Source organism: Rutidosis leptorrhynchoides, chromosome 3 (assembly GCF_046630445.1).
Source record: "Rutidosis leptorrhynchoides isolate AG116_Rl617_1_P2 chromosome 3, CSIRO_AGI_Rlap_v1, whole genome shotgun sequence".
Classification (NCBI taxonomy): Eukaryota; Viridiplantae; Streptophyta; class Magnoliopsida; order Asterales; family Asteraceae; genus Rutidosis; species Rutidosis leptorrhynchoides.
The window spans coordinates 363243203-363269484 of NC_092335.1; the positions used below are offsets into that span (position 1 = coordinate 363243203).

A 26282-nucleotide genomic window follows, 5' to 3' on the forward strand; every position below is an offset into this window, starting at 1 on the left:
AAAGTTAAGATGAATCTCTATTCCCTCATTTCACTTTATTACGATAACTTCTCTCATACGCTTCGAATAATCGGATTGTTTTATCCATATTATTCAGCGGTGGTAAAACTCTATTTATCAACACATATACGTCATGAAAACATTTTTATTATTAGTCATGACGACCTCACTCAAATTTCGGGACGAAATTTCGTTAACGGGTAGGTACTGTGATGACCCTGAAATTTCTGACCAAATTTAAACTTAATCTTTGTATGATTAACATTTCCGACACGATAAGCAAAGTCTGTAAAACTGAATCTCAAAATTTTTGAACTACTTTCATATATTTAAATACCTTTTGGTTGTTCTTGACGATTCACGAACAATTACATGTATATATATATATATATATATATATATATATACTATAACTTGAAAATGTAACAATGTATTAATTGTTTGATACCGTACATTAAACTTATTGGTTTAAATATTTATTTGAATATATATGATAAGTTGGAATATTAATTATGTGAATAACTTGTGACGTATATTTAAAACATGTTTATGAATGTTGAAAATATTTATTAACTTGGTCATAAAACGATTTGTTATTATATATATATTAACAAATAGCGAGACAATGATTTATAGAAGTAAATGACCAAAACACTCGAAAGTTTAAGATACACTTTGAATGATATAGTTTATTGATAATTTAAGACTATATTTTGACAAAGGTACGAGTCACAAAACGTAAATTGCGAGTTTTCTAAGCGTACAAAAATGCATTCGAGAAACTGGAACCGGGACATAAGTCGAGTGACAACGTATGAGTCATCGGAACGAAAATTACAAGTCAACTATGCACATGAATTTAATATAATATATAATTAATTATTTAAATTATATATATTATATATATTATATAATAATATGTCGACAAACTAGAAAACAAAAGCATTTTGAGCTGGATCAGGCGAGCATGCGATCGCATGGAAAATACACTAAAAACCCATGCAATCGCATGGGCATCAGATTCCAAAAAGTTTCCTATAAAAGGCCAGTTTCCGATCGAATTTTGTTTACACATATACTACTCCCTCTGTAATATTATTATTATTTATTATTTATATTAATATTATTAATATTATTATTATTATTATTATTATTATTATTATTATTATTATTATTTATTTTATTATTATTAGTAGTATTATTACTATTACTAATTATATCACTTAAAATACTACGACGAGGTCATGAGCGTGTCACTTTCAAAATGGGTTTTCAAGCGGGATAGAGCTTAGGAAACTATGGGTTATTACTAAAGAGGTTTTGGGTATTGTTCAAGGGTTTTGCTCGTGAGTCAAACTAGTATTTATCATCTCCGTTGCGTCTACGTACTTTCCTACAATATTGAATCACAATATTGATACGTTGAGATCTACGGTTATTTTTGCATTCCGAGTTTCGGTCACTTTTTGGTAAATGACCTTATGTGCTGCTAAGGTGAGTTTCATTTGCTCCCTTTTTAATTGCTTTTGCAATCTATATTTTTGGCCTGAGAATACATGCACTTTATTTTAAACAATGGACACAAGTACATACTAAATTCTATACTGAGTTTGAACCGAAAATCCCTTAGCTTTGGTAACTAGTAACTGCCGATTATAAGAACTGGTGGGCGCGAGTAGTAGTATATGGATCCATAGGGCTTGATATCCCCATCCGAGCAAGAGCACTAGCCTTTTAACGGACGTATGCTATTTGAGAAGCGTACACGTTTTTTTGCGTGTATTATTAAGATGATTATACAAAGGGTACAAATTATATATACGTTAAGTTTAGTTACCAGGGTGCTATGTTACGTAGAATCATTTGATAAACGTTTCTGGAAGAAACAACCGAAATCTTGTAATCCACCTTTACATACGATTTATGTGCAACATTAAAACTATGAACTCACCAACCTTTGTGTTGACACTTTTAAGCATATTTATTCTCAGGTTTCTAGAAGTCTTCCGCTGTTTGCTTATACGTTATACAAGCTATGTGCATGGAGTCATACATGCTTTATTCAAGAAAACTTTGCATTCACAAAATCATCACCGTGTATCTTATTTTGACTGCATTGTCAACGGATGTAGTATTGTAAACTATTATATACGGTAATTGTCTATACGTAGAAATCATCAGACGTCGAAAACCTTGGATTTATATATTCATTTATGGTGTGCCTTTTTAAAAGAATGCAATGTTTACAAAATGTATCATATAGAGGTCAAAACCTCACTATGAAATCAATGAATGATGTATTCGTCCAAAGTGGATTTGGAGCGATCGTCACACTTTATAATCAAGTGCTCATGATAAGTGTATATTATTACGAAGCTTTTCAAAAATCTCGTGGCCTAACTTACGAAGAATGTTACTTAAACATGATGTTTACAAACTTGAAACTGGACATGTTAATGTCTACAAACAGATGAAACGGAAAGAACGTTTTAATGTCACTCACAGTTGAAAACTTGACATCTTACAAACAGTTTATTACTTAACATTTGCTATATGCAAACTTTTTGAGATTAAACCTTAGCGGTTTATTCAGTAAACGATTTTGAGAAATGATTTCCGACAAACGATTTATGGAAACTTTTTTATGAAACATACGAGAACTATTTACTCAAAACTGTAGATTCACTCGACTTTATGTTGATCCGTTTTGTATGTTTTATCTCAGGTATTAGTTGCTTCCGCTGTAGAACATTGCTATTATGTAGAAGTCAAGCCGAGCATTGGGACCAGAGTTAATACGCCGTTAGTGGATTCTGACGGGGTATTACAGTCCAAAGCCCAATAACCCAGTCTTAATATTTAGTCAAACATCACGATTACTTATGCTTAAATAAACATAATAATAACTTAGCTATGAGACATTAATTTAAAAGGTTGAACATAACTTACAATGAGTATTTATCGCGTAGTGTTACACGGACAGAGTTTCGACTTACAAACCTTAAAACATTCGCTATAATAACCTTATTATTATTAACTTAATATTAAAATTATAATTATAAAATATAAATATAAATATAAAGACAGAGAGTGAGATTGATATATTATGTATTACTTCGTCGAATTCGCTGGCTATTTATAGGACATGGCCTGAACTTTATGCCCATGCGATCGCATGAGAATTACTCATGCTGGCCATGCGATCGCATGGCCACCAATTTCTGGTCACTTATCATTTAAAACGTGGGCTGCTGCGAATAATATATTATATAATATAATATATATAATTTTATATAATTATATATATATTATATTATATTCTTGTGCATAGTTGACTTGTAATTTTAGGTCCATTGACTCGCGCGTTGATAGTTGGTTCATGTCTCGGTTCCGGATTTTCGAACGTCCTTTCATGCGCTTAGATATCTTGTACTTTGTTTTTCGTGGCTTGTACTCTTGTAATTTATAGACGTTTCTCATCAATAAATTGAACCACTTGGATTGTATCTTGTACATTTGAACTTTTTGGTCATTTGCGTATTTAAATCGTCGAATCTGTCTTTTGTCTTCACCTTTTATTATTTAAACGAATATCTCTTGTAAATAGAACAATTGTAACTAAAAGCTTGTCTTTCTGGAAGGATAATGCTATGAAATATATGTTCATTTTTAGCATTATCATTCATGAAGGACATAATCAAGCTCGCCTCACAACATGATCTTCAATTAGGTGTTGAATCTATTCGCAGAAAATCCTGCTTTTCGCCGCAAATCAAACCATCGAGACTTTGGATTTGTCTGCTTTCAAAATATGTTATTGCATAGAGGCTCCAGAGGAAGGCTTCATCTTTCACAACAAAATCAAGAAGCCAATCTTTATCCGCAAATCCGAACTTTCTAAGTACTCAGATGGAACACTGAAGCGAGCTCTGAAGTTCTTTAATATATGCAAGAGGACGGAGAACATCGGGAACTATTAAAAGCTGATGACGAATAAGATTACAAATTACATCAACGAGGTTCTCAAGTTCAGTTTGTACATGAGGCAGTTTGATACATTATTTAGGATAAACAGGAAAAAGAACTACTTCACGGGTTCGCAATTTGTGCTGAAGTTTGAATACAATCTCAACAGCCTCAAGCGGTTCATCATCCCAAAGCACTATGAAAGAAACTACACATCAGGGAGTGATGTGATTCGTGCGCAACAAGCTGAGGAAGAAGCCAAGAGAAAGGCCACTGAGGGTTCCAGTCAAGTGTGATTGAAGAAGGGTGATATCTTTTTAAAAACCCCACACCAAGGGAGAGATTGTTGACAATGTCATTGTTTAATTAGTGGTGTGTGGTTTTATTAATGTAATTGTTATGTATTTACCTTTTTACTATTTTTTTATATGTAGTAACTTTGTAACTTGGGAGGTTGGCATATAAAAACAACCTCCCCACCTCTTTTGTAACTAGTTATCCATTTGCACTATTGTCTCTCCATTACTTTCTCTCTAGTGTTCTTGTTAACTCAAACCACCAAACCTACACATACACACATAAATCAATCGGTATTCATATAATTGAGACTAACAGAAGGTATATTTTTCCGTTTACTGAGAGAATTAGTAGTCTCATTTGTGAGAGTTATTTGTGTGATCATCAGTAGGATGAGTAGTATCATTAAGAGAATTTTTTGTAGTAGAAGAATTATTTGTAGTGGGCTGAGATATATTAGCTGGACTAGTAGTAGGCTGAGACATATTAGCTGGGCTAGTGTGGGTTTGCGAATTAGAATCATGTGGGCCAGAATGCGCTTTCGTGTCGTATTCTTGTTAATTGTTGTAGTCGCTAGTATAATTGCTTATTGTTATTGTTTTGTTTCATTTCCATTGTAATGTACTCTCCTAGCTTAATCCTCTAAGGCTTTGTTGGTACGATTTTCCGTATAGTGGCTGTAAGGTACCAGTACAGGGCAAAAGCTGCTCGGCGTGTGGCGTATACTGTTGTTGATGTTTTCCCTCGAGAAATAATCTCTGTGGACTCGGAACACGGATGAGTAGTCCGTGGGGTGGCCTCAATCAATCTGAGGATCAATCTGAAATTGATCTGTGTAGCGTATTGCGGCTAAGCGGCTGATGTATGTTTAGAGTGAGAAAGAACTGTGTGAAAGAGAAAGTGTAGTTCTCTCTGACTGAAGTTCAGATCAGAATATGATGTGAAATGTGGTGACCCAGGAGGTCTATTTATAGGCACAGAATGTTCGAAATTCTTGGGATACACGTGTCAATTACTGAGTGGTTCTGTTGCACGAAATACCCAGAAGGTCGGTGGCGTGTGCTGACGTGGCTGCGTGCCGTTCATGCGCTGAGTTAAAGGGCTTATGCATAGAAGTTGCCTGCAGGGCTTACGCTTGACATTGGGCGGCCTGCTGTACGCTGGGCGGCAAACACTGTAAACCGTCGAATTTTGTCATGTTTTGTGTTGTCCGATCCATTTTTCTGTACAAAAATGATGTTTTTATGCGTGTATCTCCTAAGATACACCATTAAGTCTCCCCAGTTTAATGTCTTTATTTTTGTAAAAAAAAAGTCATTAAACTAAAAATAAAAGATGCCTTTTTCCTCGAAGACACAAAACTGCCGTAGCCGTCTGATTCTCTGCTCTAACGTCACATTTCCAATTATGAAATTGCCTTCAAAATCTTTTTGATTTATTTTCAAAATTTAAATTGTTTTTTCTGTTGATCTGGTCTATACACATGTCTCAATCTCATCCATTCATTACCAATTTGCTGGACTATAAATAGCCCATTCCCTTTTCCTTTTTCCTTTTCTGAAAATTGATTATTTGTTGTGAAGATATCTGCAATTTACTTATTTTAACGATCTGTTAAGTGCAAGGTCAGTAATTATTCATCTTTCTCCTGTACTTGATTTTACTTTTCACACTACCATGGCCAAATCCAGCAGCACGTCTTCTCAGAGAGACAATCGTGATGCTAGTACAATCCCGTCTAGTATTACTGAAACCGATATAGAACAGTTATGTAGAAAACATAGATATCTTAGGTTATTGAATCCTATTGTTCCTTTGCTTAGTGATAGGGCCAATAAACCTCCAAAGAAGATGATGACGATTTATAAATTGCAATTAACTGTAGAAAACCTGCGTATTCCTCTTTCTTCCTTTCTTCAACAAATTCTCGCCCAATATGGGATAGGGCTTAGTCAAATTCATCCCTTAGGTTTACAAAAAATTATTCTTTTTGAAATGTACTGTAATGCTGTAAATGAAGTCCCCAATGTTCATATTTTCCATGAATTATTTAGAACTAGACTAGTTAGAAAATGTTGGTATACTTTTGATTGTAAGCCAAATAAAGCTTTTACTGGGGTAAAGGAAAGTTCTTTAAAGAACTGGAAAGATCCCTATTTCTTTGTCAATGAGAGGCTTGTTCAGGATGCCTGGGCATGTGTTCGTGGTTGGAGAAAAACAACTATAGGAGTTAGCAAATCCACCACATTATCTGAGGATGAAAGTTTTATTCTTGATACCTTGAAGACATTCAAATTTCCACAAAGGTCATATAATGATTATGAAGCCATATTGGTTCTATGTAAAATGAGTAACAATTGGCGTGCTGGATATACACCGGTGCTGCACTGGGAAGGTCGTGGTAGGCACCTTTATTGGTATATTCTGTTCTTTGTTATGCTGTCATGAATTACATATGTTCTCTTATATATGTTGCTGTTTGCTTGGTATGTTGCCTGTTTGCAGAAGGCGAGATGCAGGTTTACAGAACTTTTAAGAAGACCAATCTAGATCCTTTGATAGTTTCTGAACGGCCCAAAACCCCTGCTGAAATTGAGGTTGACAAATCCAAAGATGCGGAATTTGAGCAACAACTGAAGAGCCCAGAGCGGCCTGTTGATGGTGGAGATGGTGGTATTGTTCAACCATCTCCTGATGTTGAAATTATTGAAACTACTCCCCAACCGTCTAGCGCCAAGAAGTCTGCAAGTCGCTCTAAACGTGAAGGGAAACGTCCAGCGAGTGAAGCTGCTGAAAAACCAAAAAAGAGAAGTATGTATCTTATCTGTATCTGTGTAAGTAAATTAACAATTTTGTGTTGAAGCTCTATTGTATATTTAATCTGTTTCTCCATTTTATAGGATTGGTTCTTCAAGATGATGTTGTTGATACTTCTACTTAGAAAGATCCCGAGAGCAATAAGACTGTTGATGTTGAAGATGACAGTGATGATGATGATGAAAAAACTCAAGATGATGAATCATTTGAGACACCTCTGTAGTGACCCGTCCTAATCCACCCGGACCAAATCTTCAACAGATGGTCCCATTGCGAGGTTCTGACCTCTATATGACATGAACGAATCCATGTAATATCTTTAAAATTAGAAAATGCACAGCAGAAGATTTCTTTCAGACCTGAGAATAAACATGTTTTAAAAGTGTCAACCAAAAGGTTGGTGAGTTCGTAGGTTTATCATAAACAATAAAATTCATAATTTTGATAGACCACAAGATTTAAATGCTGCATGGTACAAATGGACCCGAATCCTATACCCACCTGTAATGTACATGCGATATCTTTTAAATACAGTACACCTTTCTCGTGTACGAAACCATTTTTCAATAATGCTTAGCAGAGTAGGTTCGTATCCTTTTCTCCCCCGTAGGTTGCCTCGCGATTTTTAAATAACCGTACACATATCTCGTGTACAAAATATAATACACATAACATGTGTATAAAAATCATTCTCTCAATACATAACATTCACTTTGATTTCATAGCTTGGCTTGGTAACCGACCTTAACATATAATGCGCATCAATAATATCCCCAAAACAAAACATCTCGTCTGTATAATATATAAACTTCGAAGTACTAAACACCATGCCCACTAGCTCTTCCGTCTAGTGAACATTCTGGGTGGGGGTGTTAAACCTGGTAGCTACCTTTAGGATTCGCGTGAATTAGGGCCATACCCGTTTTCTAATTCTTAGGTTACCAAGCAATAATAATCAGGGGAAATATTCACATCAATTAGTGGCAATTATCACGTCCAACTAATTCAATCATAATCAACAGAACTTCTGTCTGCATAATAATTCATTCGAGGAATGTTTTGCTTATGTCATATCGCGTCAAACATTTATAAAAGCATTTCATGTATTTTCAGTTCAAAATATATTTCAAAAGCATTTAATAAAGCAATTGTAAAAATAGCGCATGTATTCTCAGTCCTAAAAATATAAAGTGTAAAAGGAAGCAAATGAACTCACAATACGATATTTTGTAGTAAAAATATACATACGACGGAACTGAACAATGCAGGGTTGGCCTCGGATTCACGAACCTATATTCAATCATGTATATTAATACATGTAATGGTAATCGAACAATTATATATATTATTAGTGAATTTATTTGTTATTTTATATTATGTATTTTATTAATGACTTAATTAGATATATTTATCCTTATATAGATAATTAACATTTATTACAAAAGTATTAATATGGTTAGGTTTTATGTCATAAATATATTTTTTTTTATAGAAAATCTTCATTTGATATATTAATATTAATAATACTAATGATAAAAATAATACTAATTATGATAATAATTAAGATAATTCTAATAATAATAATAATAATAATAATAATGATAATTTTAATATTAATGATAAAGATAGTACTAATAATAATAATGTTTGTAATGATAATACTAGTAATGTTTAATGATAATACTAATAATTATGGTATAAATTTTATTAATAATAATAAGTAATCTGATAGTAATAACAATAACAACAATAATAATAATAATAATAATAATAATAATAATAATAATAATAATAATAATAATAATAATAATAATAATAATAATAATAATAATAATAATAATAATAATAATGATAAGTGATAAGTAACTACCTCAAAGAAGTAATCCTAAAAAAAAATGCTCAAGTCCGGGTTTGAACCCGCGACGTCCCGCTAACCCGATAACATACTTAACCATTACACTATACTTCCATTTCTATTTTAATCATGGCCTGAATCATTTTATTCTAATACACCTTTCTATTTCTTCTTCTCATTTAAAAAAAAACGCCCCAACCTGGGCTCGAACCCAAGACCTCTTGCTAACATATAAACACCCCAAACCATCCTTATGTCTTTGCTTTTCTGATAAAAATCAGAACTTAATTATGTTTAGCTTGTATTAAGTGGTTCCATTCTTCTTCTTATTCTTCATTCTTATTATTCAAAAGCAATCGATCAGGGGCCAAACGATTATCATCATCATCACATGATCTAGTTTCCATCATCATAGCATAATGATCATCATTACCTAATAACTTAAACTATCATTATCATCGTTCACACAACCCATCATTATCATATGTCGAGCATCATTATTTATCATAACATCATCAACTTCATCCTATATAACTAACCTCATTAACATCGTCTTCACCCACTTTACTTTTATCATCCTTATTGCCAGTTTCCTTCGTATCAAAAAATAATTTTCGGCTTGACCTATCAATTCCATCTCGCTGACTAACTTAATTTTATCTAATCTATAATCGCTTATTGTATTGAGTTTACAATTTAATCATAGTTTAAAACATCCAGCTCGTCACCCTAACTCTTCCCTACCTTTTTCATTATTTAAACCCATAATCAAACATCATCATTTAACAAAAAAGAAAAAAATAACCCGTGCTGTTGGTGACCCATTATCAGTCCAACAAGGACTCGGTCCAATAAGCTATACGGCATAAAAGAAGAAAAATGGGGACAAGGTCCATGTACAGCTCGATATATCTTAATTATTGAATTGTGCTTTTTGAAATTTGCCACGATATAAGCATTAGAAAGAAATATTTTGATGGTTCCCACTAGCTCAATATGATGATACCTATTGGCCAAGTAGTTGAATTTGTGTCCCACGTACAATATCATATATCATTATTCGCTATATCAACAAATTTCTCATCATAATTTAATTAACCTTTGGCCCTCGGTTTGGACTTTGCAGACCCGTTAGGAGAATTGCAAGACCCCACCAACATGTAATAATTCACCACCTATTTATTTTATATCCAAGTTGCCGATTTAATAATCAAGAAGACTAAAATATAGAGTCCCATCATCGATTATTAATAGGTAGAGAAATCAGTTTCTTCTTCTTTTTATTATTTATAAAGTGAAAGGTATGGAGAAAAAGTAATATGTTGGCCATAATGAAAAGTGTAAAATTGATCTATCTTTATTTGTAGTCTTTGTAGTCTGTCTTTTTAATATATATAGTGGTAGTCTCGAACAAGAAATGGGAACAAAAAAAATGGTGAGTAGCAAGGACAGTAGGGCTGTTTTGAGTATCAATCAAGAAGAAAAGAAACCGAATTAGTAGCGGGTATTGATGATAGTTCGTGGTGTATATGAAAAAGAAATAGCTGTAGCGGTAACACCGATAGAAGAGAGAAAGAGAGAGAAAGGTGGTTAGTCGTGGTTTTTCATGGTGAAGATCGAACAAAAAGAAGAGAAAAATATATATATAGAAAATGATGGAATGGTGGCGGGTTTAAGGTTAATTTTTGTGTTAACTAAACAGCTACATCTTTTATGGTAGTGATAAGGTAGTGGTGGTGGTTCTTTGAATGATGGTGTAATGATGCAAGGTGGCGGTGGAAGTTATCTACAAGGGCGGTGGTTCCTGTTATCGTGATTATACAGAAAGGTGGTGATTCAAGGTGTCGGGTGACTGTAGTTGAGTGATGGTTGTCGATGGTGGTAGAAGGTGATACCCGAGGTGGGTGTTTATATATGTGTAAGTAATATGTATATGTATGTGTATCTTAATATTTCTCTTTTCTTTTTACATTTGCAGTAGTAGATATATATATATATATATATATATATATATATATATATATATATATATATATATATATATATATATATATATATATATATATATATATATATATATATATATATATATATATTGCATTTGAATGATTGTCCTCGAACTCAAAGGTACGATCAATTTGTTTTATATTGAAGAAGGTGTCGACACGAAGAATCAATCCGAAGAGATACTAACAAAATAATAAAAGAAAACAGATTGAGAATGTTGTCAGAAATATTCATTCTAGGAGGAGAAAACAAAGAAAAATATAAAGTAGATTATGACCTGTAACAAATTCGTACGCTTATCTGTTATTGATTTATAAACAATTTGTTTTATAATGAAATTGAAGTTGTTTTGTAGTGTTTAATTGAAGTCGTCCAAGAATCTTGAGCAGGAGAAGGAAATAATAAAATAGAAATAGATAGTGACTTGCAACGGATTCGTACACTTTAACTATTATTGACAGCTAACAATTTTGTATCTGTCTGTTTGATTTTCTCCTCAAATTGCAGAAAGAATAAAGATTGACAATGAAGTGTAACAAACTAAACTCATAATCCTCTATAGCTCCATGTATACGTATATATATTATATACTCTTTATAGCTCACCTAATTGCTTGTCAATAGGTTATATCAATCAGACATATAATATTTGATTCAGGAAGCAGAAGAAGAATATAAAAAATTGATTTTGATTTGTACTAAGTTTGTTTGTTAGTGTGATAAATTGGAATCAATCTGTACTGATTGCAGACAGAAAACAAAGATTATATACAGTTTGATGTAGATATGAAACAAATTTTGATTTTGTAATTGAAGTTGATCTTGTAATCCTTATTTAATTAATCTAAATTAATAATTATATTATTAATACAATAATACTGATTCATATAATATATATCTGTATATATATTAGTATATATATATGTATATCTGTTTATATATATATATATATATATATATATATATATATATATATATATATATATATATATATATATATATATATATCTGTATTTATTTTTCATTACTATATATAATTAGTATTAATAAACAACTAGGTATATTAATAATAATAATATTACTAATAATAATAATAATTATATAATTAATAATAATATTAATAATGATAATAATAATTATTAATAATAATATTAAAAATGTTATTATTTATGATAATAATAATAATTTGTATTATTTTTATAATATTATTTACAATATTAATAATGATTTTAATGATAATGGTAATTATAAAATTACAATATTAATAATCTTAATAATAACTCAAATCAAAATTTTACTACTAATTATAATAATAATGATATTGATAATGATAACAATAATATTAGTAATAATAATAATATGACAAATTAAATGTATCGAATTTTTTTATATCTATATATTATGTTAAAATTATAATATTCATAATAATGGTATTAACATTAACATTAATATTTATTTATAACAATAATTTCATACAAACGATTAATAACATTTAATATATAAATATACATATATATATATATACATATCTATTTACAAATAGTTGTTGGTGAATCGTCGGGAATAGTCGAAGGTCCAATGAATGTATAAAATAGTTAAAAAATTTTGAGACTCAACCCAACAGACTTTGTTTATCGTGTCAAATATATTAAATCGTATCGAGAGTTTGGTTTAAAATTAGTCGAAAATTTTCGAGTCATTATAGTACCTACCCGTTAAAGAAATTTTGTCCCAAAATTTGAGTGGTGACAGTTGGAATTGAAGTCGAAAATGTTTTAGTACCAGATTTGAACTCGGATTCTTATTAGAAAGATTCTAGTCGTCTAAGAATGTTTCATCGAATAAGAAAATGATAAGATTTAAGATTTTCTTCGAGATTAATACGCATATAGTTTTATGAATGCCCTTCCCGGGTCAAGTTCGGTTTCATGATGAATTCAAATCAAGTGACATGGTTCCTGATGAATACAAGTCGAGTAACACAGTTCGTGGTGATGGTATGGTTGATCAAGCATTATCATCATCACGTTCCATTAGAACTTCCGCATGACTTGCTGTAATATAATAACGTTGATCAAGTGTCATTATATTACATTAACTCATGCTTTCATTCCAATATTACTTAAGAATATCCAAGGATTTAAAACTCCTAGGGTTTCACTAAATTTAGGAATCAAAGCAGTTTTTCGATATGAGGTACTATGGATAAAACGAATGTGAAAATAATTACGAACAAAAATGATATAAAGATACCTTCAGAAATGTCCAGGATATTCACAGTTAAGGATGATATAACGATATCATAGAAATATTGAAGATATTATGATGAGGAAGGAAGATTTCGATTTTTCGAGCTTTTTCAACGTACCATTCTTTTGTTATCAAGCTTTCGGACTTTAACACCATCTATGGCTTTTGCTGCTTCATCAGCATTCTCATATCTAAATCATTGGTTATCGATCCGAGGTGTTTTCAAGGATTTTGAATGAAGATTGTAATTGTCAAGATATATATGATGTTTAAGATGAAATCAAGTGGCAAACTTGAAGAAATGTTTAACTGTAGAAGATGTAGCTTATTAACGATATTTCAAATTAAAATGTGTTGTAATTAATATTTCCTACTTTTTTTAATACTTTTTAATTATCCAAAGTTAGTAGTCCAATAGTCCAAGGTTGGTATAGGTTCAAAGTTTTACGTAGTTAATTAATTGGTTACTAATAAATTTTATTTTGTCTATTATTTTCTTTATTATGCCACTTGTTAAATTTTGACTTGGATTCTGATCGGTCAAAATCCGAATATGAAATTTGATTTGAATGAAAATAGTTGTTCTTTGGTGAACGGATACGTATATATGTGGATTTGAGCAGTAAAGTTAATGAATGCTGAATATTGATAATGCTAAAAAAGAACATATATTTCATAGCATTATCCTTCAAGAAAGACAAGCTTTTAGTTGCAATTGTTCTAATTTCAAGTAATTATCGTTTAAATAATAAAAGGTGAAGACAAAAGACAGATTCGACGATTTGAAGACGCAAATGACCAGAAAGCTAAAAAGTACAAAGTACAATTCAAGTGGTTCAATTTATTGATGAGAAACGTCTCAAAATTACAAAAGTACAAGCCGCAAAATGCAAAGTACAAGATATTAAATTATACGAAAAGGCGTTCGAAAATCCGGAACCGAGACATGAACCAACTTTCAACGCTCGACGCAACGGAGCTGAAAGTACAAGTCAACTATGCACAAGAATATAATATAATATTTAAATAATTCATAATAAGAATAATAATAAATAATAAAAAGTTGTTAATTGAGCATAGTTAAGGGATCATAAGTGAAAATTTCAAATTCATCATTTGCCTATAAAACGAGACTACGGAGTAATGAAAGATATACCTTTTCTATTTTCTAAATCTCTTACTCTCTCAATATATTTATATTAATATTATAATTTTAATATTAAAGTTTAATAATAATAAGGTTATGTTAGCGAATGTTTTAAGTTTGTAAGTCGAAACTCTGTCCGTGTAACACTACGTTATTAATACTCATTGTAAGTTATGTTTAAATTATTTTTATTAATGTCTCGTAGCTAAGTTATTATTATGCTTATTTAAGCCGAAGTAATCGTGATGTTAGACTAAATATTAAAGACGAGATAATTGGGTTTTGGACCATAATTGGAGTTTGGACAAAAGATCGACACTTGTGGAAATTAGACTATGGGCTATTAATGGGCTTTATATTAACTAAACGATACCTCGTTAATTTAATATAAAGGTTATGATTTGACGTATCTATATATAACCACATACGCTTAATCGGGTACGATGAGCGGGATATTTATAAGTACGAATCATTGTTCATTTGACCGGACACGGGGATGATTTAATAGTTACTTGACTCATTAAAACAGGGGTGGATTACATTCAAGGGTAATTGGTGTAATTGTTAACAAAGTATTAAAACCTTGGATTACAAACAGTCGATAACCTGGTGTATTCATTAAACAAAGTATTAAGACATTGTTACAGTCCGAATCCCCAATTAGTTGGAATATTTGACTTCGGGTATAAGGATAATTTGACGAAGACCCTCGCACTTTATAATTATGACCGATGGACTATTATGGACAAAACCGTATGAACATATCGAATAAACCAGGACAAAGGACAATTAACCCATAGTAATAAATTAAAATCAACACGTCGAACATCATGATTACGGAAGTTTAAATAAGCATAATTCCTTTATTTTATATCTCATCGTACTTTTATTTACTGTCATTTTATTTATCGCACTTTTAATTTATTGTACTTTTAATTATCGTCATTTACTTTACACTTTAAATTAAGTTATATTTTGCATTAGGTTTTAATTGTGACTTAAGTTTTAAAATCGACAAACCGGTCATTAAACGGTAAAAACCCCCAAAGTTACCTATAATTACTATATATCACTAAATCTAGTTTAACTACTTAATTAACTAATTTGACCTAGTAAGACACCCAATAATAGTGTCCACGGATCGACCTCCCGGGCTTTACCTTAGCTATATTATTACACGATAGGTATACTTGCCTTTTGTGTTTTAGTTTAATTTAGGTGATTTCCTGTAGTAAATAAATATTAAACTGATAGCCGTTTCATACACACCCTCTAGAACACATCAAGTTTTTGGCGTCGCTGCCGGGGACACTTTTTGTGTCTTCACGGGGTATTTAAGTTTTTTTTTTAGTTTTTGATTGATTAAAGATATATTAATTTAAATATAATAATTTAATAAATATAATAATATTGAAATAAAATATAATAATATAATAATAATTTTGAATCAAATTTGAATCGTAAAGTTTTAAAAAGTCGTATTTATTAAATACTTCAGGGGTATATTATGTAACTTATAATTAATAATTTCTATCATGTCGCTTTCATGTGAATAGTAAATTAATTAATTTCGTTTCATTTACTATTCATGAATAGTAAATGAGTTAAAAAAAAGTTTTTTAAAAAAATAATAAAAAAAATTATTAATTTCGTGAAAAAAAAGAAAAAAAAATTTTTTAAAAAAAAAAATTTTAAAATCCTTAAAAAAGAAATATTAAAATCGTTAAAAAAATTATAAAAAAATATAAAAATAAATTTTTTTTTAAAAAAAATTTTTAAAAAATAAAATATATATATATTTTTAAGATTTTGTATATAAAATTAAAAAAAATATATTTATTTTAAGTTTTATTACCTTTAGATTTTTAGACTCTAGTTACAACTTTTAGTATTAAGTTTAGTTTTGCCATAGTTATTTTTATACTTTTAGATTTTTAGGTTTTACCGTAAAATCCTTTAAATGCTTTTTCTTTAGACTAAGATTTAGGTGGCTTAAAATTTTGCGACGCCGTGTTAAAATTTTAGTATCATTTTAAGTAATTGCCGTTTTTCGTTTAGAATCCTTTTAAGTTTCGACGCGCTACTTTTTTATTTTTATTTTTCGACCTTTTATTTTTTTGACGTTTTTCGACGCAATCTTTTTCTTTCTTATTTCTCGACGCTCTAGTTTTTAGGACATAGAATTTTCTATTTCTTCTCTAAAATTTCAAACGAAAAATTATTTTAAGTGGTTGAATTGATAGACATCCAAATTTTCTACTTCGTAGTAATAATTGGATTTGTTAGTGGCTGAGTTGTGAGCTTCCGATTTAAAGGGTTCTGGCTCCCTGCTGCATCTATTGGCAATTCGAAACGTGGGCAAAAGCAGAAAAGTCTATTAATTTGATAACTTATATAATTTTTATCTTTTATAACCAATAGGATATTCAGTGAATGCACTGAGCAAAACGTTCACCACCTTTCATACGTTCACCACCTGTAACTCGATCAAGACATCTATCCAATATTGTCGCCGTTGATTTTTCTTTAGAATTGTCATCTAGTCGACCAAGTACTCCAACTCAAATTTCCGATAATCCATTTTTGAACCCAATCTCACAATTGAGAATCCGGAGGGACAATTCCAAGATCCTGATCCACTATCATTCCTCCTGAATCACAAATCATACAATCAGAGATTGTCGAGGAAGAAACCATTAAATCAGAATCCTCTAGTGATTCAGATTCAACAAATTCAATGATGGAAAATCTGAAACCTCTAAGTATGGAAGACTGAATGCGAGCTAAACGCACTGGCCAAGGTCACGCAATCACTCAAACAGGCATTAATGCACCAGATTATGAAATCAAAGGACAAATCCTACACATGGTAACTAATCAATGCCAATTTAGTGGTGCGCCGAAGGAAGATCCAAACGAACATCTTCGTACCTTTAACAGGATTTGTACTTTATTCAAAATCAGAGAAGTTGAGGATGAACAGATCTATCTCATGTTATTTCCTTGGACTTTAAAAGGAGAAGCCAAAGATTGGTTGGAATCGTTACCTGAAAGGGCGATTGATACATGAGATGTTTTAGTTGAAAAATTTCTTAAACAATTCTTTCCGGCATCTAAAGTCGTGAGACTTCAAGGAGAAATATTTACGTTCACACAAAAGCCAAATGAAACTCTTTATGAGGCGTGGACAAGATTTGGAAAGTTATTAAGAGGATGTCCGCAACATGGTTTAGACACTTGTCAAATAGTACAAATATTCTACCAAGGATGTGACATCACTACAAGAAAATACATCGATATAGCAGCTGGTGGTTCCATTATGAAGAAAACCGCAACTGACGCTTATAAAATTATTGATAACACTGCTTCCCACTCACATGAGTGGCATCAAGAAAAAGATATCGTTAGATCATCTAAAGCAGTTAGAGCCGATTCTAGCCATGACTTTGATTCCATTTCTGCAAAGATAGAAGCTGTCGAGAGACGAATGGAAAAGATGACTAAAGATATTCACTCAATACGAATTAGTTGTGAGCAGTGTGGAGGACCACATTTGACAAAAGATTGTCTCAGTATTGAACTAACAATGGAACAAAGAGAGAATGTTTCATACATAAACCAAAGGCCTGGAAATAATTATCAGAATAATTATCAACCGCCAAGACCAATCTACAATCAAAACCAGAATTATAACCGAAATGTTCCATACAACAACCAACAAGTCCTAGCAATCAACAAGTATCCAATAATACTTACAATCAGCAAAGACCTATTTTTCAAAATAAACCACCACAAACCGATGATAAAAAGCCAAATTTAGAAGATATGATGTCAAAGCTAGTTGAATCTCAAACTCAGTTTTTCACATCTCAGAAACAAACCAATGAACAAAATGCTCAAGCATTTAGAAATCAACAAGCTTCTATTCAAAATCTAGAACAAGAAGTGAGCAACCTAGCAAGGTTAATAGGTGAAAGAAAACAGAGAAGTTTACCTAGTGATACAAATGCTAACTCTCGAAATGAAACAGCTAAAGCCATTACCACGAGAAGTGGTATTACACTTAAACCACCTGAAATGCCTGTAATTTCTGATGAAGCTATTCCTACTCCACAAGAACCACAGTCTGAACAAGATAAGGAAACGGAACCGGTAGTTGAAAAGGTTAATGAAGATAACACAGTTAATGCTAAACCTTATGTTAAACCATACCAACCACCACTTCCTTACCCGAGTAAAATGAGAAAAGAGAGACTTGAAGCCGAGCAATCCAAATTTTTGGATATGTTTAAACAAATAAATGTCAATCTTCCTTTCATTGATGTGATTTCAGGAATGCCTAGATATGCTAAATTTCTGAAAGATCTAATCACAAATAGAAATAAAATGGAAGAATTCTAGGCTGTTACTATGAATGCTAATTGTTCTGAAGTGCTGTTGAATAAGATACCAGAAAAATTATCAGATCCAAGAAGTTTCACAATTCCATGTTTTCTGGGTAGTCTTAGTTCAATAGAAGCATTGGCAGATTTAGGTGCTAGTATAAATTTAATGCCGTATTCACTATACGTAAAACTAGACCTTGGAGAATTGAAACAAACACGAATTGAAACAAACACGAATAAGCATACAACTAGCCGATCGATCAGTAAAATATCCTAGTGGGATAATGGAGAACATGCTAGTTAAAGTTGGTACTTTAGTATTTCCAGTAGATTTTGTTATTCTGGACATGGAAGAAGATTCTCGAGTTCCTCTCATATTAGGAAGACCATTCTTAAACACGGCTAAAGCAATAATAGACGTGTTTGGTAAGAAACTGAGCCTAAGTATAGAGGACGAGAGTGTCACCTTTTCAGTTGATAGAGCCATGCAACAACCGCAATCTGCAGATGATACATGTTATTATATTCAAACTATAGATTCACATGCAGAATTGTTAGAAGAATTTCCAGAATTACAAGGAACGGGAGAATGTTCTTTAGGAGAAGGAACTGAACCAATTGATGAAACTGAAATGTTAGCTACACTTATGGCTAATGGATATGAACCAACAACAGAAGAAATTCAAATGCTAAAAGAAGAAGACAGATATCGATATAAATCATCGATAGAAGAACCACCGACATTAGAGTTAAAGCCACTTCCAAACCATTTGGAATATGCTTATTTACATGGTGAATCCGAATTACCTGTAATAATATCGTCTTTTCTTACTGAAAATGAAAAATCTCAACTCATTTCTATGCTAAAAGCTCATAAACCAGCTATTGCATGGAAAATTCATGATATTAAAGGAATAAGTCATTCGTATTGCACACATAAAATCCTTATGGAAGAAGGTCATAAAATATATGTGCAACGCCAAAGAAGACTAAATCCTAATATGCAAGATGTTGTTAAGAAAGAAATTATTAAACTGCTAGATGCAGGTTTAATTTATCCAATTTCTGATAGTTCATGGGTAACCCCAGTTCAATGTGTACCTAAGAAGGGTGGCATGACTGTCATCACAAATGAGAAAAATGAGCTTATTCCTACTAGGACTGTAACAGGATGGCGTGTTTGTATTGATTATAGAAAATTAAATGACGCCACCAGAAAAGATCACTTTCCCTTACCTTTCATTGATCAAATGTTGGAAAGATTAGCCGGAAATAGTTACTATTGTTTTCTTGATGGTTTTTCGGGATATTTTCAAATTCCAATAGCACCCGAAGATCAAGAGAAAACCACATTCACATGCCCTTATGGTACTTTTGCTCATAAACGCATGTCATTTGGACTTTGCAACGCCCCTGCAACCTTTCAAAGGTACATGATGGCAATTTTTCACGACATGATAGAAGAATGCATGAAAGTTTTCATGGATGACTTTTCAGTCTTCGATGATACTTTTGAAACATGTCTAGTTAATCTTGAACGAATGTTTATTAGATGCGAACAATCAAATCTAGTTCTTAATTGGGAGAAATGCCATTTCATGGTCAATGAAGGCATCGTTCTTGGTCATAAAATTTCAAAGGAAGGAATTGAAGTAGATAGAGCTAAAGTAGATGCAATTGCTAAAATTCCACATCCCACCAATGTTAGAGGAGTTACGAGTTTTCTAGGGCATGCTTGTTTTTATCGACGTTTCATAAAAGATTTTTCTAAAATTGCCACTCCTATGAATAAACTCCTAGAAAAGGATGCTCCATTCATCTTTTCAGATGAATGCATCAAATCTTTTAATATTCTTAAAGAAAAACTCACTAATGCGCCGATCATGATAACTCCAAATTGGAATCTACCATTTGAACTCATGTACGATGCAAGTGATTTTGCAATGGGAGCCGTTTTAGGACAAATGATTGAAAAACGATTTCAACCTACTTATTATGCTAATAAGACGTTACAAGGAGCACAAACGAATTATACAACTACTGAAAAAGAACTCCTTGCTATTGTCTTCGCTTTTGACAAATTTCATTCATATCTCGTTCTAGCTAAAACGGTGGTCTATACCGACCATTCTGCTCTTAGATACCTATTTTCAAAACAAGATGCCAAGCCACGATTAATCCGTTGGATCTTACTCTTACAAGAGTTCGATATTGAAATCCGAGACAAAAAGGGAGCATAAAATCTCGCCGCTGATCGTCTTTCTCGTCTTGAAAATCCTGAATTAGAAATTCTAAATGAATCGGCCATACAAGACAACTTTCCTGATGAATATCTATTGAAGATAGATTATAATGAAATTCCATGGTTTGCAAACTATACAAACTACTTAGTATGTGGATTCCTTGAAAAAGGGTTGTTGTACCAAAAACGAAAGAAATTCTTTAGTGATATAAAACACTATTTCTGGGAAGATCCACATTTGTTTAAAAGTTGTCCCGATGGAATAATACGCCGATGTGTATTCGGAGATGAAGCTAGTCAAATCTTAAACCATTATCACACAGGACCAACAGGAGGGAATTATGAGCCTCAACTTACAGCAAGAAAAGTTTACGATGCTGGATTCTATTGGCCTACAATTTTCAAAGACGCACACCTTCTTTGCAAATCTTGTGATGCTTGTCAAAGGGCCGGAAAAATAAGTCAACGTGATGAAATGCCACAAAATGTCATTCAAGTATGTGAAGTATTTGACGCTTGGGGTATTGACTTTATGGGTCCATTTCCAAAATCTCATAATAATCTCTACATTCTCGTTGCCATTGATTATGTATCTAAATGGGCAGAAGCACAAGCTCTCCCAGCTAACGATGCACGAGTTGTAGTCAACTTTTTAAAACGTCTTTTTGCAAGGTTTGGAACACCGAAAGCTTTAATAAGTGATCGGGGTACTCATTTTTGTAATAATCAACTTGAGAAAGTTCTCAAAAGATATGGAGTAACTCATAAAATCTACACTGCTTATCATCCACAAACAAGTGAACAAGTTGAAAATACCAACCGAGCATTAAAACGTATTCTAGAGAAAACCGTAGGATCAAATCCGAAGGAATGGTCCATGAAATTGGAGGATGCACTTTGGGCTTTTAGAACAGCCTACAAAACTCCAATTGGTTCCACACCTTTTAAACTCATTTACGGAAAAGTATGTCACCTTCCAGTAGAAATTGAGCACAAAGCATTTTGAGCTTTGAAGACATGTAATCTTGATTTACATGAAGCCGGACTTTTAAGGTTAAGTCAACTAAACGAATTAGAAGAATTAAGACATGAAGCATATGAAAATTCATTAATCTATAAAGAAAGAACGAAGAAATGGCATGATAAAAGAATTAGAAGTTCAAAAGAATTTAAAGAAGGAGACCGAGTTCTTCTTTTCAATTCACGATTCAAGCTATTTCCTGGAAAATTGAAATCAAGATGGTCTGGACCATTTATAGTCAAAAGATTTTTCTCATACGGAACAATAGAGTTAATAAATTCAAATGGGATTGAATTTAAAGTTAATGGTCACAGAGTTAAACATTACATACATGGACCGATGGAAGTTGACAATGAAGTCAATCACAATTTCGAGACCACAGCTAACTAAGTGTGGGGAGAATCGAATCTTTTTAGGATAATATGAATTTCTGTTAGAGTTAGATGTTCTGTTTTCGTGTAGTTCTCGAGAATGGAATCCGAATGGTCTTTCCCTAGCAGACCCTAAAGAACTAGTCTTCTCCCCCCCTTCTGAATTTTTTTTAGGTTTTATGAGATGAAGAATTCCTGTGAACTAAACCATGGTCTAATTCTACACGCTTTGATCACTAAACGTAATAATGACACACTCCCGAGTGACCTGGTATCAGTAATAAGAGCCAAATTGGACGGAGTAAGAAAAGAACTTAGAAACGATCATAATAAGTTACATTTTGGTAAAGGAAAATCAAAATTCGCAGCGAAAAGAAGAGCACGACACCTTGAAAGATGTCACAAATGCGGAAAATGGTCACACGAAGGGAAATGTTCGAACAATCAGACACATTCCAATACCGAGTTCGTTACTTTATGTAGAGAAGGACCGTACATATATTTAGAAGAAAATTTATTGAAAATTCGTGGATACGCTTACGTAGCTATGGAAAACCAATTCGTACGACTCTCTTATGAGTCGGCTAAAGCGGGTCACTGAGAATTCCATCTAGCAGGTAAGTATGTACAGTTTTTATTTTTATTTTTACTGCTTTTAACCTTTTGATAATAAACGCTGAATCGTTCGCTATAAAGTATTAAATTGCTATTCAATAAAATTAGGTGTTAAAACCGAAATTATTGATATCATACAAAAATTTATTACATCACTGCGGAATTTACCGTTTATTCATAAGGTATAAATATCTTTAATCAATCAATCCAAAATATTTCAAAAATTCGTCAAGAGTAAAACTAGGTAATATAGCCGAAATTACTTTACCCAAAAGAGGGGCGTATATTTTTAATAATATTTGATTGATTAAAGTGGGATAAAAGACCAAAAAGATTTTTAATTTTATTTTATTTTTACCATATTTTTAAAATTAATATTGTAATTTTTAAAATCAATATATTTAAGTTTGTAAATATTTTAAAAACTAATATTTTTAAAATAAGTTTGTAAAACTAAAATATGAAAATATTAATAATATTAATATGAATTTTTAATTTTATGTATTTTAAATTTAAGTTTGGTGTGAATTTAAAAACAAAATTTACTTTATCTCATTAAGTTAAAAATATGATTTCTAAAATTCGTCGTAAGTTGAAGACTAGGTCGTTGAACCGAAATTGCTTTACCCAAGGGAGGGACGAGAAATTTTATTATCATTATTTTTAATCTTATTGAATTAAAGTATACCAAAAACAAAACAAAAAAAACAAAAAAAAAAAAAAAACCAAAATCTTTGCTTTTAAAACAATCGCTTTAAAATGACAAATTTTAAAATTTTGTCGAGGGACAGACTAGGTAAACGTACCGAAACAACCTCCTCCTAAATAAAAAGGAAAACAAAATTTTAAATTACTCAATTATTTGTTTTATTAAGTTAAGGTTTTTATAAATAAAAAAATATGTATATATATGTTTGTAGTTTATCTTATGTACAAAACAGGGTAAAATAGCGCACTTTCAAAGACTGACATTAAGTTCATCAAAAGCTACTAATTTTAACAATAAGACGTAAAATATCAAATGTGATATAAAACAGTATGTTTGCAAACTCGGTATTTTTAATCATTTTTCTACACTAATCACCCTCATGAATTTAAATTTTTACTGATTTCTTGCAAATGAGGGCATTGCAAGATCTCAAGTGTGGGGAAGGGTTATAAATTCTCTCGGGTTTACGCTTGGTTTAATTGCCAAATTTTGTGAAAATTTGAAAAATTTTCAAGTAAATGAATTCAAAATCATGTTTATACATATTTATGAACGATAAAACTAGGTGATACTACCGAAATTATTGTTACCTTGGAAATGACATAAATTGAGAAACAACCCAAAATGCTTGAATTCATTTAAATGGAATAGAGGAGAATAAAAAGGCAAAGAAAGAAATAAATAAAAGCTGAGTGTGGGAAGAATTCACCAAGTTCTTTAAAACATATATAACATATATGTACAAGCTTATTGCAGGTACTTTTGTTTTGGACTAAACTAATCAGTTTTACCCGATTTATTGTAATACTTTTGAAAGAAAGATGGATCTACACGATGAATCAATTCCATCATTATAAGGAAGTAAAGTCTTCCGAAAAAGACACGCGCTTCTTGATTTAGGTCAAGAAGTTGTCGTCCAGACCAGCTGTAGGTTGACGAAAAATCTAGAAAAGTCATCTCTAAAATCAGGCAGGAAATCCAGGGACCTCAGCATCAAACAGGGTCACCATGTGGTCAGACTTATCCTAACCATGAGAGGATCTGTCTCGTAAAATGGGAAGGGCGTCGTACAAATTAGCTTGATAAGACTAATGAATCAGACCCCCAGTAAGGATAATCTCCTTAAAGATTAAAAATTAGCTTTTAAGCCTGATATTATTCAATCCTTGAGATTGACTTTAAAGATTGAGAATTACAAACTCATGGAATTCGATGATATCTAAACTCGAACTTGAACGAGAAAATATTTTGATCAAATTACAAACCGATTTGTTTTCTGAAAACCTATTTTCAATGCGTTCATTACCATTGAACGTAAAATCTTGAGAATTCATCAGAATTCATTAGGTCACCTGAACCAAATCGGGTGTCAACCGTAAGAACGGTGGTTGCATAGCATGGTCGAAGACAGGACCTTGTGCCAGACCGAAAAACTATAGGGTGATCTTTACTATTGCTCCTACAAAGGATAGTAATTGCATCCGATACGATATAGACCATAATCAAAAGCATGTCATTAGACATTTCCGTAACAGTTGCTTGTTCATCGCTTTCCTTTACAACCGGACTGTAGTTTACTGAAAGGTAATATACGGAACAAGTAAACTGGACGTGTTGCTTTCCTAATACAAGGTTTGCAAGTGGGTGACACAAAACCATAAGTTTTGAGCTAAAATTTTCAAATCTAAAACTCACACAACCCACAAAAACATTTTGCAACACCGGTGAAGGGTTATTCCGGAAAACTTATCTAGAGTAAAAACTAGATTGAATTTTCAAAAGATCAAATGTTTTCATAAAGATCCAAGTTCCTAACGGATCTAAATTTTTATAGTCATGTGAGACTGTAAACCACATCGTTACCATCATTGTTCATAACCGCCGTATTGAAATCACTGATGTACAAAGTGTGAAGAATAAAGAAGTGATTCTAGTAAAGTTATATTCAAGTTCTATATTGCTTGAGGACAAGCAACACTCAAGTGTGGGAATATTTGATAATGCTAAAAACGAACATATATTTCATAGCATTATCCTTTAATAAAGACAAGCTTTTAGTTGCAATTGTTCTAATTTTAAGTAATTATCGTTTAAATAATAAAAGGTGAAGACAAAAGACAGATTCGACGATTTGAAGACGCAAATGACCAAAAAGCTAAAAAGTACAAAGTACAATTCAAGTGGTTCAATTTATTGATGAGAAACGTCTCAAAATTACAAAAGTACAAGCCACAAAATGCAAAGTACAAGATATTAAATTATACGAAAAGGCGTTCGAAAATCCGGAATCGAGACATGAACCAACTTTCAACGCTCGACGCAATGGAGCTGAAAGTACAAGTCAACTATGCACAAGAATATAATATAATATTTAAATAATTCATAATAAGAATAATAATAAATAATAAAAAGTTGTTAATTGAGCATAGTTAAGGGGTCATAAGTGAAAATTTCCAATTCATCATTTGCCTATAAAACGAGACTACGGAGTAATGAAAGATATACCTTTTCTATTTTCTAAATCTCTTACTCTCTCAATATATTTATATTAATATTATAATTTTAATATTAAAGTTTAATAATAATAAGGTTATGTTAGCG

The 26282-nt window shown here is 31.8% G+C and overlaps 1 non-coding gene across 1 annotated transcript; it reads right to left on the reverse strand.

Annotated features, from left to right (window-relative positions):
• Positions 1 to 17462: 17462 nt before the first annotated feature.
• Positions 17463 to 17569, reverse strand: LOC139903438 (small nucleolar RNA R71). Its single transcript, XR_011778256.1, has one exon. It is a non-coding gene; the product is annotated as a small nucleolar RNA R71 (small nucleolar RNA).
• Positions 17570 to 26282: the final 8713 nt, after the last annotated feature.